General features: G+C 37.7%; 1 protein-coding gene across 7 annotated transcripts in view; it reads left to right on the top strand.

Annotated features, from left to right (window-relative positions):
- Positions 1-14,150, top strand: part of COG5 (component of oligomeric golgi complex 5) — a 345,803-nt gene that overhangs the window by 169,266 nt on the left and 162,387 nt on the right. The window lies entirely within an intron of this gene.

Genomic DNA, 14,150 nt, shown 5'->3' with positions numbered 1-14,150 from the left:
CTCCATTAAATTTTTAATATTTTAGGCATGTTGTAGCTCCAGAAAAAGTGTCAAGTGTGTATCATGTTAGGTCATATGCACAAGGATTTGTAAATTGCCTTAAATATTTTGGCCTAATACATACTTGTTATGTGTGAGGTGTTATGAGTTTGTTACTACTACTCTTTATAAATAAAATATTTGGATTTTATAATTCTTCAATTATTGTGCTGATTAAGGTGCTGTGCTTTTTATTATCTTAAATTTACCTGAAAATCAGCCTAATTTTATTCAATACATAGTCTACTGAGGGAGCGGTTTAAAGAATTATCTGCTTTGCAGTAAAGATTCTTAGATCTGTATCCTTTCTACACCATAAATAAAACAACAAGCCTTGGTTTTCTCCCGCAGTGAGGATTGTCTGTATGGTGAGAGACCTGTTCTTTGACGCTGTGTGTGAACTGGCTTTGCGTCTGTCTCAGTGTAACCTCTGTGTCTTTGGGGAAGCCAAGTTGGGGACACATTGATCATTTCTCCCTCTCCCTCTCTACCTTCCCCCCCTTTTTAATGTGATTCTGGGGTTCCTTATTTTTGTTTGATTTTAATTGAATATGAAATGACTTACTAATCAAACTTTGAGGAAATATTGTACTCCTGAAACCTCCTCCCTGATAAATTGTTTTGGAAGTAAAATTTCTTCATCTCTGCTTGTCTTTCTAGTTAAAGTTAGTTGGAATCAATTAAGACTTTATCACAGAACCTGCAGCTTTGTGACCTGAGTGGCTTTGTGGAGTGGTACCTGGATTACAGTGCAGAATAGCATCAGCAAAATTCATGTTCTGTGTTTGTCCTTTTCCTTCCCTCAGCTCATTGCTCTTCTCAGATATATGAAACCTAGAGAAAAAGGATCTAACTGCTAAAGAATTACTTCATTTGGGGAAAAAGTAATATGTGATTGTTCGTCGTTGTGCTACAGGGATATCTGATCCTTTCAGACTTCTAGTATATAAGGCTGTCGTGCACACTGAAATCTGGGTCTTTATACATTTATGTCGTTTTTGTGTTTTTGGTTTCCAATTAAATCAGATTCTGTCGCTCTTTCCATTTCTAATTTCAATTATATGAAGCTTTTAAAATCCCATCAAACTTTTGATTTAGTACTGTATTTATGTTCACAAAGGTCATTCCATGTTAGCCTATAGCTTAGTCAGTGCTAGAATAGTGCTTGCTGTTTCATGGAGCAATCTTTACAACAGTCTCTCTATATCTCTGTGCCATTAGCTCAGTGGCAGCTGTTGCTTTGGTTACAGTGTTCCTGTTTTGGCAAGCTTTTTAAGGATCTTAAACAACTATGCTTCTTTTCTGACTGTATTCTCGTGGGATTTTATTTTCCTTCCATGTAATGCTACCGAGACGTCGAAAAAGAAAGAAAAAAAATTACGTCATATTTATTTGTTTCCAAAGCAGGAGAAATAATTTTAGTTTAATAAAGAAAGTGGTTGTGTCATCTTCTGAAATGCTTTTGAAGAGAGGTAGAAGTCTATCATAATCTACTTATGAAATTATCCTTTCTATTCTATTGTGCGTTCTTTCATCTCATTTTGTGTTACAATTTAGGCAGTTGGGAAATTTCATATAAGGTTAAGTGATTTGTTGAAGGTCACAGTGACAATAAGAAAACTTATTCTTAGAAAATTGAGAATATCATTTAGAGAGAAGACATTGCTACCTTTTCAGTAGAAGATCATCTCTTTCTGGCATGGTATTTTTCAAATGTGTTTAGTCTGTCTCTTTGAGATCTCTCACACTTGCCAGAGAATATTTCTCACCTACAAAATTGGTGTATCTGGAGAACTTCCAAAGTCAAGTGGTGTTAGCATGACCTGTTGCAGAGTATAGAAGAGGGAGGGAAGGTCCCAACACCTGAAACTTGCCTGCCACTAAGCAGCTGTGGGCCTGCCCTCTTGGTACCTTAGTTTCCTTAACTGTAGAATGAGCATTGTAATGCTTGCTCTACCTATGTTGTGATGACAAAATAAAATTAGTGCATGTGAGAACCGTTTCAAATATTCCTATCTAGAGGAGAAAGCATCTCTGTGTAGTATACTGTTTCCACAGATCAGGGTGGGACATTGCAATCAATACAGACCAACCAAGGGCACAGAGAGCCAGTAGGGTCTGGTTTTGTAAAGAGAGGGGTTGGGTAGGTGGTGTAAGGAAAGAAACAGAAGTCCTAGAGCTGATCCTGGAGCGTTAAGAACATAGGCACACTAAGCAGACAGTTCCAAAAGGAGCAGTGAATTGAAGTTTTCACGTCGTATTTGTCAGGACTGCCTGTGAGGTGAGAAAGAGGATCCTGTTAAGGACAATTTATGACTTTACTGATATAAACTATGCAAAAGTTGTGATTTGCCTCAGAGAGTGGGGAGCCAGATGAGTGAGGCGAGAAGTTAACTGTTTGCTGCTGAATTAGAACCATAAAGCTTCTCAGAGGACACAGTGACCCAGGGACTGGAAAAAAGGGAGTTTTTTCATGGGCACTTTTCAGGGAGACTTGAAACTTGAGGATAATGTGTGCAGGTGCCTCTTGGCAGGATTGGCCAACCTGTTTATTTGTACAGAAGATAACATAAGTACCGGTGTCCCAACAGTGACCTGCAGGTTGGTAGCACTCATTCTGAGGTTTTATCAGTTCCCAGGAAAATTAAAAATAGGAGCAAAGCACTGACCTTTTCATACACAACATTTCATCCTGTGTAAAGAGTGTCTCTGATTCTGATGATTTTCCCTGTATTTTTCTTGGATTTAAATAACCTTTCTTTTATGAAATAATTATGGTAGATACTGGGTTTTTAAAAATGTCCTTACTTAGCAGAGTAAAAAGATAGCATTCATTGATCATTCTCCTTACTGCCTTTTATGCTTTATTTTACTGCTTAACAAAAACCAGACTTGACTTTAATCGGTATTAAGGGTTATTTGCAAATAACCATTGTTATTTGAAAAGAGCGTGAACTTTAAAATTGGACTCATTAAAGTTTGAATCCCTGTTCTGCCATTTATTCTGTGTTGTCTTGGACCTTGGAAGTCGTCTGCTAACTTCCCTATTCCTCAGTTTCCCTGTCTTTCTGTAGGGAACGGTAACAACTACCTTGAGCACTTTGTTGGTGAGAATTAGACCTCAGGTGTGTGAAGCCCCTAAAATAATGCCTGGTTCCTAATAGGGGCTTACTAGCTGACTGCAGCAAAGAAATTCTCTTTACACAATAAAAATTACAGATTCCTTGGCCTCATTCCTAAACCTATCAAATTAGGATATCTGAAGATGAAATGGAAAAAATATATTCTTTAAATTGGGATAAAATACACAACATAAGATTTGCCATCATAGCCGTTTTTCAGTACGGTTGAGCAGTTTTGTACGTTCATGTTATTGTGCATCCAATCTCCAAAGCTCTTTTCGTCTTGCAGAACTGAGACTCTGTACCCCTTAGACAACAGCTCTTGTGCCTCTCTGCCCTCACCCCCAGCCTCTGGCAACTGCCCGGCTGTTTTCTGTCTCTTTGAATTTGACTACTCTAGGTACTGTCTTCATATAAATAATATATAAATAATACTGCCTTCATATAAATGGAGTTGTATAGTATTTTTGTGTGTGACCAGCTTATTTCACTTAGCATAATATCCTCGAGTTTCATCATATTGGAGCATGTGACAGGATTTCCTTCATTTTTAAGGCTGAGCAATATTGTGTTGTATGTATACCATGTTTTCTTGATCTATTTGATGGACATTTGGGTTGCAAGCATATGCATTTTTTCTGTTGCCCTTAACCTTCTGTGTTGATTATCTGGGGCTGCTATCACAAATTACTACACACTTAAAACAAGAGAAATTTATTCTCTCACAGTTCTGGTGGTTAGAAATCCAAATCAAGGTGCAGGCTCACTCTGAAGGCTCCAGGGAAGAATCCTTCCTTGCGTCTTCCTAGCTTCTGGGGCCTCCAGTCAGTCCTTCAAGTCCCCTGGGTTGTAACTGTTGCACTCCAGTCTCTGCCTCTGTGGTCTCATGGCATTTTTTTTTTTTTTCTTTTGAGGAAGATTAGCCCTGAGCTAACTACTGCCAATTCTCCTCTTTTTGCTGAGGAAGATTGGCCCTGAGCAAACATCATGCCCATCTTCCTCTACTTTATATGTGGGATGCCTACCACAGCATGGTGTGCCAAGCAGTGCCATGTCCGCACCCGGGATTGGAACCGGCGAACCCCGGGCCGCCAAAGCAGAATGTGCACACTTAACTGCTGTGCCACCGGGCCGGCCCCTCATGGCCTTTTTCACTGTGTGTCTCTGTGTGTGTTCTCTTGTAAGGGCATCAGTCATTGGATTTAGAGCCCACCATAATCCAGTATGACCTCATCTCAACTAATTACATCTACAAAGACCCTGGCTCCAAATAAGTCACATTCTGAGGTTTCTGGTGGACATGAATATTTGACCCACTGAACCCTCCAGAATTTAATCCATTTGTAAAGCATTTTTAAACTTTTGGTAGCTCGGCTGCCACAACAAAATGCCATAGGCTGAGTGGCTCAAATAACAGGAATTTATTTTCTCACAGTTCTGGAGGCTGGGAAGTTCAAGATCGAGGTCAGGCAGTGTTCAGTTTCTGGCGAGGGCTCTTTTCCTGACTTGCAGATAGCCACCTTCTTGCTGTGGCCTCACATGACAGAGAGAGAAGAGCATGCAAGGTCTCTGGTGTCTGTTCTAATAAGGGCACTGATGCCATCAGACCAGGTCCCACCCTTATGACATCATCTACCCTAATTAGCTCCGAAAGCCCTGTCTTCAAATACCATCACAGTGGGGGCTGGGGGTTCAGCTGAATTTGGGAGAACATGGACATTCAGTCCCTAACAACATTCAAAACCAAAATACATGTTTCACATTAGGCAATATCTTAGGAGTCGATTATTTTTAAAAACAATGATAGGTAATTGTACTTGTATGTATACACACACATAAAACTTGCTTATGTTGTCTTGGGAAAAAATTACATAAGATTCACGTCTATTTAATAATTTAAAGATTCATATTTTGCTTTATTTATTTATTTTGAAATTGACACCTGAGCTACCATTTGTTGCCAATCTTCTTTTGCTTTCCTTTCTTCTTCTCTCCAAAGCCCCCCAGTACATAGTTGAACACTCTAGTTATGAGTGCCTCTGGTTGTGCTGTGTGGGATGCCACCTCAGCATGGCCTGATGAGGGGTGCCATGTCTGCGCCCAGGATCCAAACCGGTGAAACCCCTGGCCGCCGAAGCGGAGCGCGTGAACTTAACCACTTGGCCACAGGGCTGGTCCCCATATATTGTTTTATTTGATCTAATATCTTTGCACCCAAATAAACTATAAAGCATTTTTGAATGGTGTTTTAAGTATTTATGCAGAGACCTTCTCTGATTTACATTTTTTGTCATAATCTATCTCTTTCGTTTTCTATTTACCTTAGACTTTTTAATTAAAATGTAATAACAGAAAAGTGCATATGTATCATAAGAGCGTGGCTCAATGAATTTTTCCCAAATTGAACAAACACGTATAACCAGCATTGATATTAAAAAAACTAAAACCTTACCAGCATCTCCTAAGCCTTCCATATGCCCCCTTTTCAGTTAACAAGTTCCCCCAGGTAATTCTTTTCCGCATGCCAGCAGTTTGAGAGCCACTCATACTGGCACCTGGATTCCTAACAGGTACTTGCGTAGATCTCTTGTCCATCAGGTGTCATATTCGTGGACTCTCATTCACAGGCTTTTGTATATGCTGTCCTCTGCCTGGAGCAGTTTTCCTTTTGCTTTCCACTCCTTCTGTAAATCTCCCACACTCCTTACCTCTACTCCTCACACCTTCCCATGACAACTTCATTTCAGGTCTTAGCTGAGACTCCTTTCTTTGGGGAGCATTTCTTGACTTTTCCAACCCTTTTCCCTTCCCAGTTCTAAGTTAATCTCTCTTCCAGTGTGTTTCATTAAATTCTCCCTTTTTTCCTCTCATTTATCATATCTAATTGCTGCTCTACTTGTCTTTATCTCTCATCAGACCATAAATATTGAAAGGTCAGACAGTACAGTCTTTGCTTCTTTTTTTTTATCCCCAGTACTTTGCACAGTGTCAGTACATAGTGGATAATATTTTTTTTGTTGTTAGTGCCCTTGAGTCAATTCTAACTCCTGTCGACCCTGTGGACAGCAGAGCAGAACGCTGTCTGGTCTTCCTACACCATTCTCTCAGCTTCCGGCACTATATCAGACAATGCTCCCCTTGTATCCACAGGGGTTTTCATAGCTAGTTTTTTCAGAAAGGGGTGGCCAGGTCCTTCTTCCTACTCTGTCTTAGCCTAGAAGCTTTGCTGAAACCTGATCACCATGGATGACCCTGCTGGTATGTGAAATACCAGTGGCATAGCTTTCAGCATCACAGCAACACACAAGTGTCACATTATGACAACCAACAGATGGGTGGTGTGGTTCCCTGACCGGGAAATGAATCCAGGCTGTGGTGGTGGTGAGAGTGCTGAATCTTAACCACTAGACCACCAGGGCTGGGTAGTGGAAGATATACATTGAATGATAGTAAACTCACTATGTTTTAGTATTGGAAAGGGTACTAGAGTTCATCTAGTCGAGACCCTCATTTTATAGGTGAGGGAACTAAAAGCCTGAAATTTATTATTAATAAGGGCTCAGAAAAAGCTAGTGGTCAAAACATCCAGTATTTGTCTGTGGTGAGAGAGAATGGTGGGGAAAGGACACTAGTATTCAGTATCTTTAGGAGATATTCTTCACGTGAATCATAGCTAGACAAAATTATTTCATTTCCAGTTTTTCTCTGTTCCAATTTCAGCTGACTGGAGTATTCTATCATCTCATTTCTATTCTGTCCCTCTCACTAGTTCCATTCTTTACTTCCCCCCTTTGTGGTTTGTAGTTTCTGACACCCCTATTTTCATTGTTTATTACTTCAGTTTAGCTTGCTACCCAGGCTAGGTTCCTGTGATTGTTCATTTAAGAAGTGTTCTCCCTTCCAATCCAGAATGCCTAGTTGGCACCTTGGACTCAGCGTGATTAGCAGCTAAGTACTTCATTCACAGCAGCCTTGCATGCTCACGTCTCCACCTCTCTCCCACCCACTCCCCCACGTGGTCTCCTTTGGATTTTGCTTGTTCGCTTCTCATCTTCGCAGTCCCCCAAACTTGAAACTGCAGAGATGGAGTGGACTCTTCCTCCCTCTTGTCATTGCGGTCAGTCAGCGCCCCGTTTCTTTTCAGTGTTTCCAAACCTCTCATATCTGTCTTGTTCTTTACATTCTCCTCGCAACTCCCTGGTTCAAGCTAGGTTTTCAGCTGTTGCCAAAGCTGATTTAATTATTTTATTTCCTCAGACAACTTTGATTATGATATGTAGAAAACATCAATGATTTTTCTTTTACCGACCAAATAGAGTAAAAATCTCACAGGATGCCATTCAGGATTGTTAGTGACTAGACCCTTATTTGCCTGCTCAACATTATCTTTTATTAATTTTTTTTCATGTACACAACATTCCAGGCAATAGAGTCTGTACACCATTCCTTAAGCATACTCTAGTTTTCCTGTTATTTCTTTGTGTGTTGTGTGTATGTATTTGTTTTCTTTTTTTACCAAAAACTGCTATCTCCACATGAATAAATGGTTCTTATCTTTCAAAGTCTGCCAAAGTCTTCTAGTTCAGTGGTTCCAAGATGCTGGGTCTCAGATGGCTGCCAGGCTAACTATATCAGAAGTATCTGAAGAGCTTTGAAAAACGCAGTAACCTGTCCTCAGTCCGACTGATCCAACCGAATCAGAACTTTTGTCATTGGGGTCTTGTTGGCTACATTTTTATAAAAAAGATTTTCAACCAGCTTTAGGAATCCCTTCTTTTACCTGTCCTCATCATTTTACAGTTTATGGAAATTGAGGTACAGAGGATAGAGCTGGGTTCCTCAGGGTTGCTCAAATAGTATTTATTGGGTAACTTTACTTATTTCAGTTATAAGTAGAGATGGAATGATAAGAATTCCTTGGGAACCAGAACAAAGACTATTCTTAACATTCTTTTAAATTTTGGAATATTAATAAATGATCTGAACCAATATTTTCTATTACTCATTTGCTGAGCACTTTTTTTTTTTTTTTGAGGAAGATTAGCCCTCAGCTAACATCTGTGCCCATCTTCCTCTACTTTATTTGTGGGATGCTGCCACAGCATGGCCTGACAAGCGGTGTGTAGGTCCGCACCCAGGATCTGAACCAGTGAAGCCCGGGCTGCCACAGCGGAGCTCTGAGCACCGTATATTTTAAGTGTGTTATCTCAGTAGTCTTTTCAACAGAGACACAAAGAATATATTAGAAAACCAAATCATAAACATTTACTTACTTGTTCAGTTATTCACCTAGTAGTTCTTGAACATCTCTCTGTCTAGCACCTGTGCTACAAGCTGTAAGTTACAGCAGTGAACAAAACAAACTTGGAACTTTCCCTCAGAGATCTTAAAATCTGATGAGGAAACAAACATTAGTTATATAAATAAAACAAAATTTGGTGAGTGATAAAATAGTTTGCCCAAAGTCACACAGCTTATCTATAGCAGAGCTGGGTTTCTGTCCAAAAACTATCTAATTTTAGAAGGCCACATCCTTTCCACATTAACCGTGATGCCAGCAGGTCAAGGCAAAGGCATCTAATGTTTATCCAGCGCCTCCTCCTCTCTTAGGTGCTAGGTCAGTCATAAGGATGACTTCACTTACCTGTGAGGTCGGTGCTGGTGTTTCACCATTGTGCAGGTGAGGAAACTAGTCTCAGAGAGCTTAAGTAATTTTGCCTGTTAAGCGCTTGTGCCTGGATTCTGATCTAGGCCTGACTCCAAAGTCTGTGAAATGGTAATAATAAAAGCTTGTATTACAATCACCAAAGCCAAAAGTTGGCTATTTGACAAGATTAATACATTAAATTGACAAACACTGAAAAAGACTGATGAGGGTAGGGGAAAAAAAACTTTTTAAAAAAGCACACATTACCAGTATTAAAAATGAGAAAGGTGACCTAATTACAGATCCAACAGAAACTAAAAAGTTAGTAAGGTAACATTAGGTATAAATTTATCCCAATAGATTTGAAAATTTAGATGAAATTGAGAAATTTCTAGAAAAACAATTTGCCAAAAATAACACTAGGAAAATTAGAAAATCTGAATAGTTCTATTGAAAAAATTGAATTTATTGTTAAATAGCTTCCCTCAAAGAAAACACCAAAGACAGATAGCTTCATTGGTGAATTTATCCAAACATTGAATAAATAAACCAATGTTGTGTAAACTGCATCCAAGAATTGAGAAAGAGGGAACCCTTACCTGATTATTTTATGAGGCCAGTATAAACTTGATATCAAAACAAGGATATTATGAGGAAGGATATTAGCTGTCTCTCTTGAAAATAGATGCAAAAATACTTAAAGTGTTAGCAAATATGAGTCAGGGATATCTAAAAAAAAGTAATTCATCGTGACCAAGATGGCTTTAGTCTAGAAGCCCAATGTAATTTCTTTAGTAAGGGAAAAAAATGATCATTTCAATTTGCACAGAAAAAGCATTTAATAAAATTCGGTATCAATCTATGATTAAAAATACTCTTAGAAGACCAAGAATAGAACTTTCTTAATCTGATAAAGGGTATGTTCAGAAGTCTCAGTGATGAAATATTTTAAGGCTGTCTACCTGAGATTAGGAATGACACAAGAATGCCACTCATCACTTTCATTCAGCAACATACTGAGGATCCTAACCAGGATAATATGAAGCAGCAATAAGATGTAGAAGGATTGGAAAGGAAGACATAAAAGTTATTCAGAGGCAACATGATTGTATATATAGAAAATTCAAAATAATCTACAAACTATTAGACTTAATAACTGAGTTTTGAAAGTTTAGTAAATCAATATATAAAAATCAATTTATTTTATTTTATTTGGTGAGGAAAATTGGCCCTGAGCTAACATCTCTGCCAGCCTTCCTCTATTTTATCTGTGGGACACCTGCTACAGCATGGCTTGACGAGCAGTGTGTAGGTCTGTGCCCAGGATCTGAACCCATGAACCCCAGGCTGCTAAAGCAAAGTGCGTGACCTTAACCACTACACCACGAGGCTGACCCCTCAGTTGTGTTTGTAATATACCAGCAACAAACAGCAAAAAATTTGAATTACCATTTACAATATCAAAAAACATAAAATGTGTAGTATTAATTCAAATTAAAGATATGTAAGACTTCCTCACAGAAACTATAACATTATTAAGAGAAATTTAAAAAAAGATTTGGTTAGATTAAATGAAGAGAAATACCATATTTATGGATTGGAGAGTTCAATATTGTAAAGATTCCCATTCTTTCCAATTTTATCTATAGATTTAATGCAGTCTCAAAATTCCAGAGGCTTTTTTTGTTTTAATGAAAATTGTCAAGCCCATTCTAAAATTTCTACGGAAGTATCATGAACCAAGGATAGCCTAAACCAAATTGAAGAACAGAGGTGGGGGACTATCAAAATTAGTTCTAAGGCTCTAATAATTTATACAGGTAAATTGGTGTAAGGATAGATAAATAGTACAGAATCAAGCTCTGGAAACAAACACACAGAAATGGAAACTTAATTTATTGCAGAGGTAGCCCTTGAGAGCAGGCGGGAAAAGATTTTCATTTACTTACTTGTTTTTCAAATAAATTGTGCTGAGTCAATTGGACATTCATGTAGCACAATACTAGTTTTAGCTCCTATCTCACATGTACAGAAACTAATTCCAGGTGGAGTGTATATGTGAATGTGGAAGGTCAACCAGTAGAGTTTCTGGAGGGTAACTTCATGAATGAAAGACATCTTCATGACTGTGGGATGGGTACAATTTTTAAACAGGATACTGAAAGTGCTAACCATAGAAAGTAAGGGTGATAAAATGTACAACATTTAAATTAGGAACTTTTCTTCTGTAAGAGACTTGAGCGAGGACATATTTGCAATACATATAGTCATCAAAGTGATTATATCCAAAATATGTAAAGAACTACAAATATGTGAAAGACGAAAACAACCAGTGAGAAGAATGGGCAAAAGAGATGAATATGCACTTCACAAAAGAATCTGTCCAAATGGGTAATTACCATGTAGGAAGGGATAACTTCTTAGTCATCACGGAACTGTAAATTAAAACCACAGTGCTCACTCAAAAAAATAGATAAAATTAAAGAGACTGAGCATCCTAAATTTTAGCAAGGTTGTGGAGCACCCACAACTCTCATATATTACCGGTGGGGGTGTAAGTTGGTACAGTGACTTTGGAAAATTGGCAGTATCTACAAACACTAAGCATACAAACACCTATGATCTGGCATTTCTGCTCTTACCTGGGAGAAATGCATATGCATATATGCTCACTGAAAGCTGTGCACTAGAATATTGGTGGCAGCATTATTTAAAATACCTGAGAAGCGGAAATAACTCAAATGTGCATCAGCAGTAGGATGGATAGATAAACTGAGGTAAATTTCTACACTGGAACACTTCACAGCAGTGAAAACCAATCAGCTACTACTACATGCAACAACATGGATGAAGTTTACAAATAAGATTTTGACTAAAAGGAGCCAGACACAATATAATACTTTATGGCCCCATTATATATCAAATTCAAAAACAGGCAAAACTAATCAATAGTGTTAGAAGTTATAGTATTGGAAGTTGTCATAGTAATAATTTTTGGAGAGATGCAGTAAGGGAAGCCACACAAGATTCAGAGGTGCTGATAATGTTTGGTTTTACGTTCTAGGTGATAGTTATATAGGTATGTTCACTTTGCGGTAATTCATAAAAGTGTGTTTACATAATTTGCAACTCTTCTGTATGTATATTAAAAAATTTTATTCCAAATAATCATTATTTTGTAGTTTCCCAACTCACAAATAATATGTTTATATTAAGCCATGAATGTGAATAACTGGCATTAATTGAAAAAAGTCGTGTTAATTTGCAAGCTTAAAGTTACATCTAGAGTTATGTTATAAATTATAATTATTATAAATATTGCTATATTAGATGTTTCTTTAATAATGAGCTATATATGTTTCTGTTCTGAAAAGCTTTTGGAAGTTAATAATTTTTGGAATGGGAAATTATGAAGACTGGTCCATTTTTGCCAGATCTTTCAGGTGAAGTGTGACTTTAAATGTTTTTCAATTAACGTACACATATCTTACAATGTACATTCAACTGATAGCACTGAAACCCTACAGTATGTTGAGAAGCTATACTTTTCAGATCCTTTGAGGATGGTAAAGTCAGTAAATATAAATATAATTTTATAGTACTGTCATGATGTTTCAGTCAATGACAGACCACGTATGCAATGGTGGTCCCATAAGATTAGTACCATAGAGCCTAGGTGTGTAGTAGGCTATACCATCTAGGTTTGTGTCAATGCACTCTAAGATGTTTGCACAATGGCAGAAGCACCTAACGATGCATTTCTCAGAATGTATCCCCATTGTTAAGCAATGCATAACTGGATATATTCTGGTTTTATAAGGCAAAATATTCTTTGAGGCTACTTAGGTAATGCTTTGTTGGATTATATAGACACCTGAATAATGATAGGGGAAATTTCTTTGCAGCTGCCTAATTTTGATTCTTGATCTCTATTAAAAAAATTAAAAAATTATCATCACTTTGGGGAGAAAGGAAAAAATGGAACTAACAAGAACCAAAGCAAAGTGCTACGCCCTATGTTTTCAGTTAATAATTTTATATGAAATAATTTTTCTCCCATTGTTAGAGAATTGATAGTATATACTAGAATTAAATTCTATTATGACCACATTAAATTCAGCTTTTTTCATTAAAACATTTTAATTTGAAACAATTTTCATTGAATTCTTTTTCAAATTAAAAAAAAATCTAGAATTGTATTGTTACTCACCAGCCATGTTTCTTGCTATTTTCTTTTTTTTTTTTTAAAGGTGTTGTGGAATCTTTACTGAGAAATATTACTGGCGATTACATTAGGACTACAAGTTCCTCATTTACTATCTTTACTTTCCATTTCAAAAAAATTATCTTCAACAATATTCTTTTTTTTTTTTTTGAGGAAGATGAGCATGGAGCTAACATCTGCTGCCAATCCTCCTCTTTTTGTTGAGGAAGACTGGCCCTGAGCTATCATCCTTGCCCTTCCTCCTCTACTTTTTATGTGGGATGCCTACCACAGCATGGCTTGTCATCTGGGATCCAAACTGGCAAACCCCAGGTCGATGAAGCAGAGTGCATGAACTTAACCGCTGTGCCACTGGGCCAGCCCCATGAATATTCTTGATCATAATTTCTACATGCTGCCTCTTTTCTGCCTTGAGTCATTCCTATTATTTGTTCTTCAACTCTTTTTTGTGTTGTTGTCTTCCTATTTTTTAAGCTGATTCTACTTTGTGTCTGTGTGCATGTATGTCTATCTGCAAGTTATGCTATTACCAACACCAGTAGATTTCAGAAGTGACCTTTTGTCTTGTTTATAAACCTAACAGTTAAGAAAATTAATTTAATGAAATAGTTTAACTCTTTAGCTATGTGTCTCTAATAACAGACACTGAATCATAAATGAAAGGAATTTCAGCTATTTTGGCCTGGAGACACATGTTGGTGTACTGGATTCTGGTGTGATAATTCAGTCGTTTACTTAGTGACAAATCCAGCAACCTATTTGTATTACTATGGACTTAATCTACTCACAGATAGTGTTTCTACTACCTACCTGTCACCTCCCCCTCTCTGCCCCAGCCACCATCATGGCCTCCTTGCTGTTTTGGTAGCTAGTGAGCGTGATTCTACCTCGGCACTTCTCTTGATACCTCTGCTCACATCTCTGTTTCCCCATATCCTCCTTAGACTCCATCCCTCATTATATGCAGGTCTCTGTTTAAAAATTACCTCAGAGATGCGTGCTCTGACTCTTCTCTCTAATTATCCCCATCATTCTCTATTCTTATTCCTTGCTTCATTTTTTTCTAGCGTTTATCACTACCTGATGTTTTGTTATATTTTTGTACCTTTCTCAGTAA

Source organism: Equus caballus, chromosome 4 (assembly GCF_041296265.1).
Source record: "Equus caballus isolate H_3958 breed thoroughbred chromosome 4, TB-T2T, whole genome shotgun sequence".
Taxonomy (NCBI): domain Eukaryota; kingdom Metazoa; phylum Chordata; class Mammalia; order Perissodactyla; family Equidae; genus Equus; species Equus caballus.
Note: the sequence above shows the minus strand (reverse complement) of the source record. Positions and strands in the feature narration are given on the sequence as shown.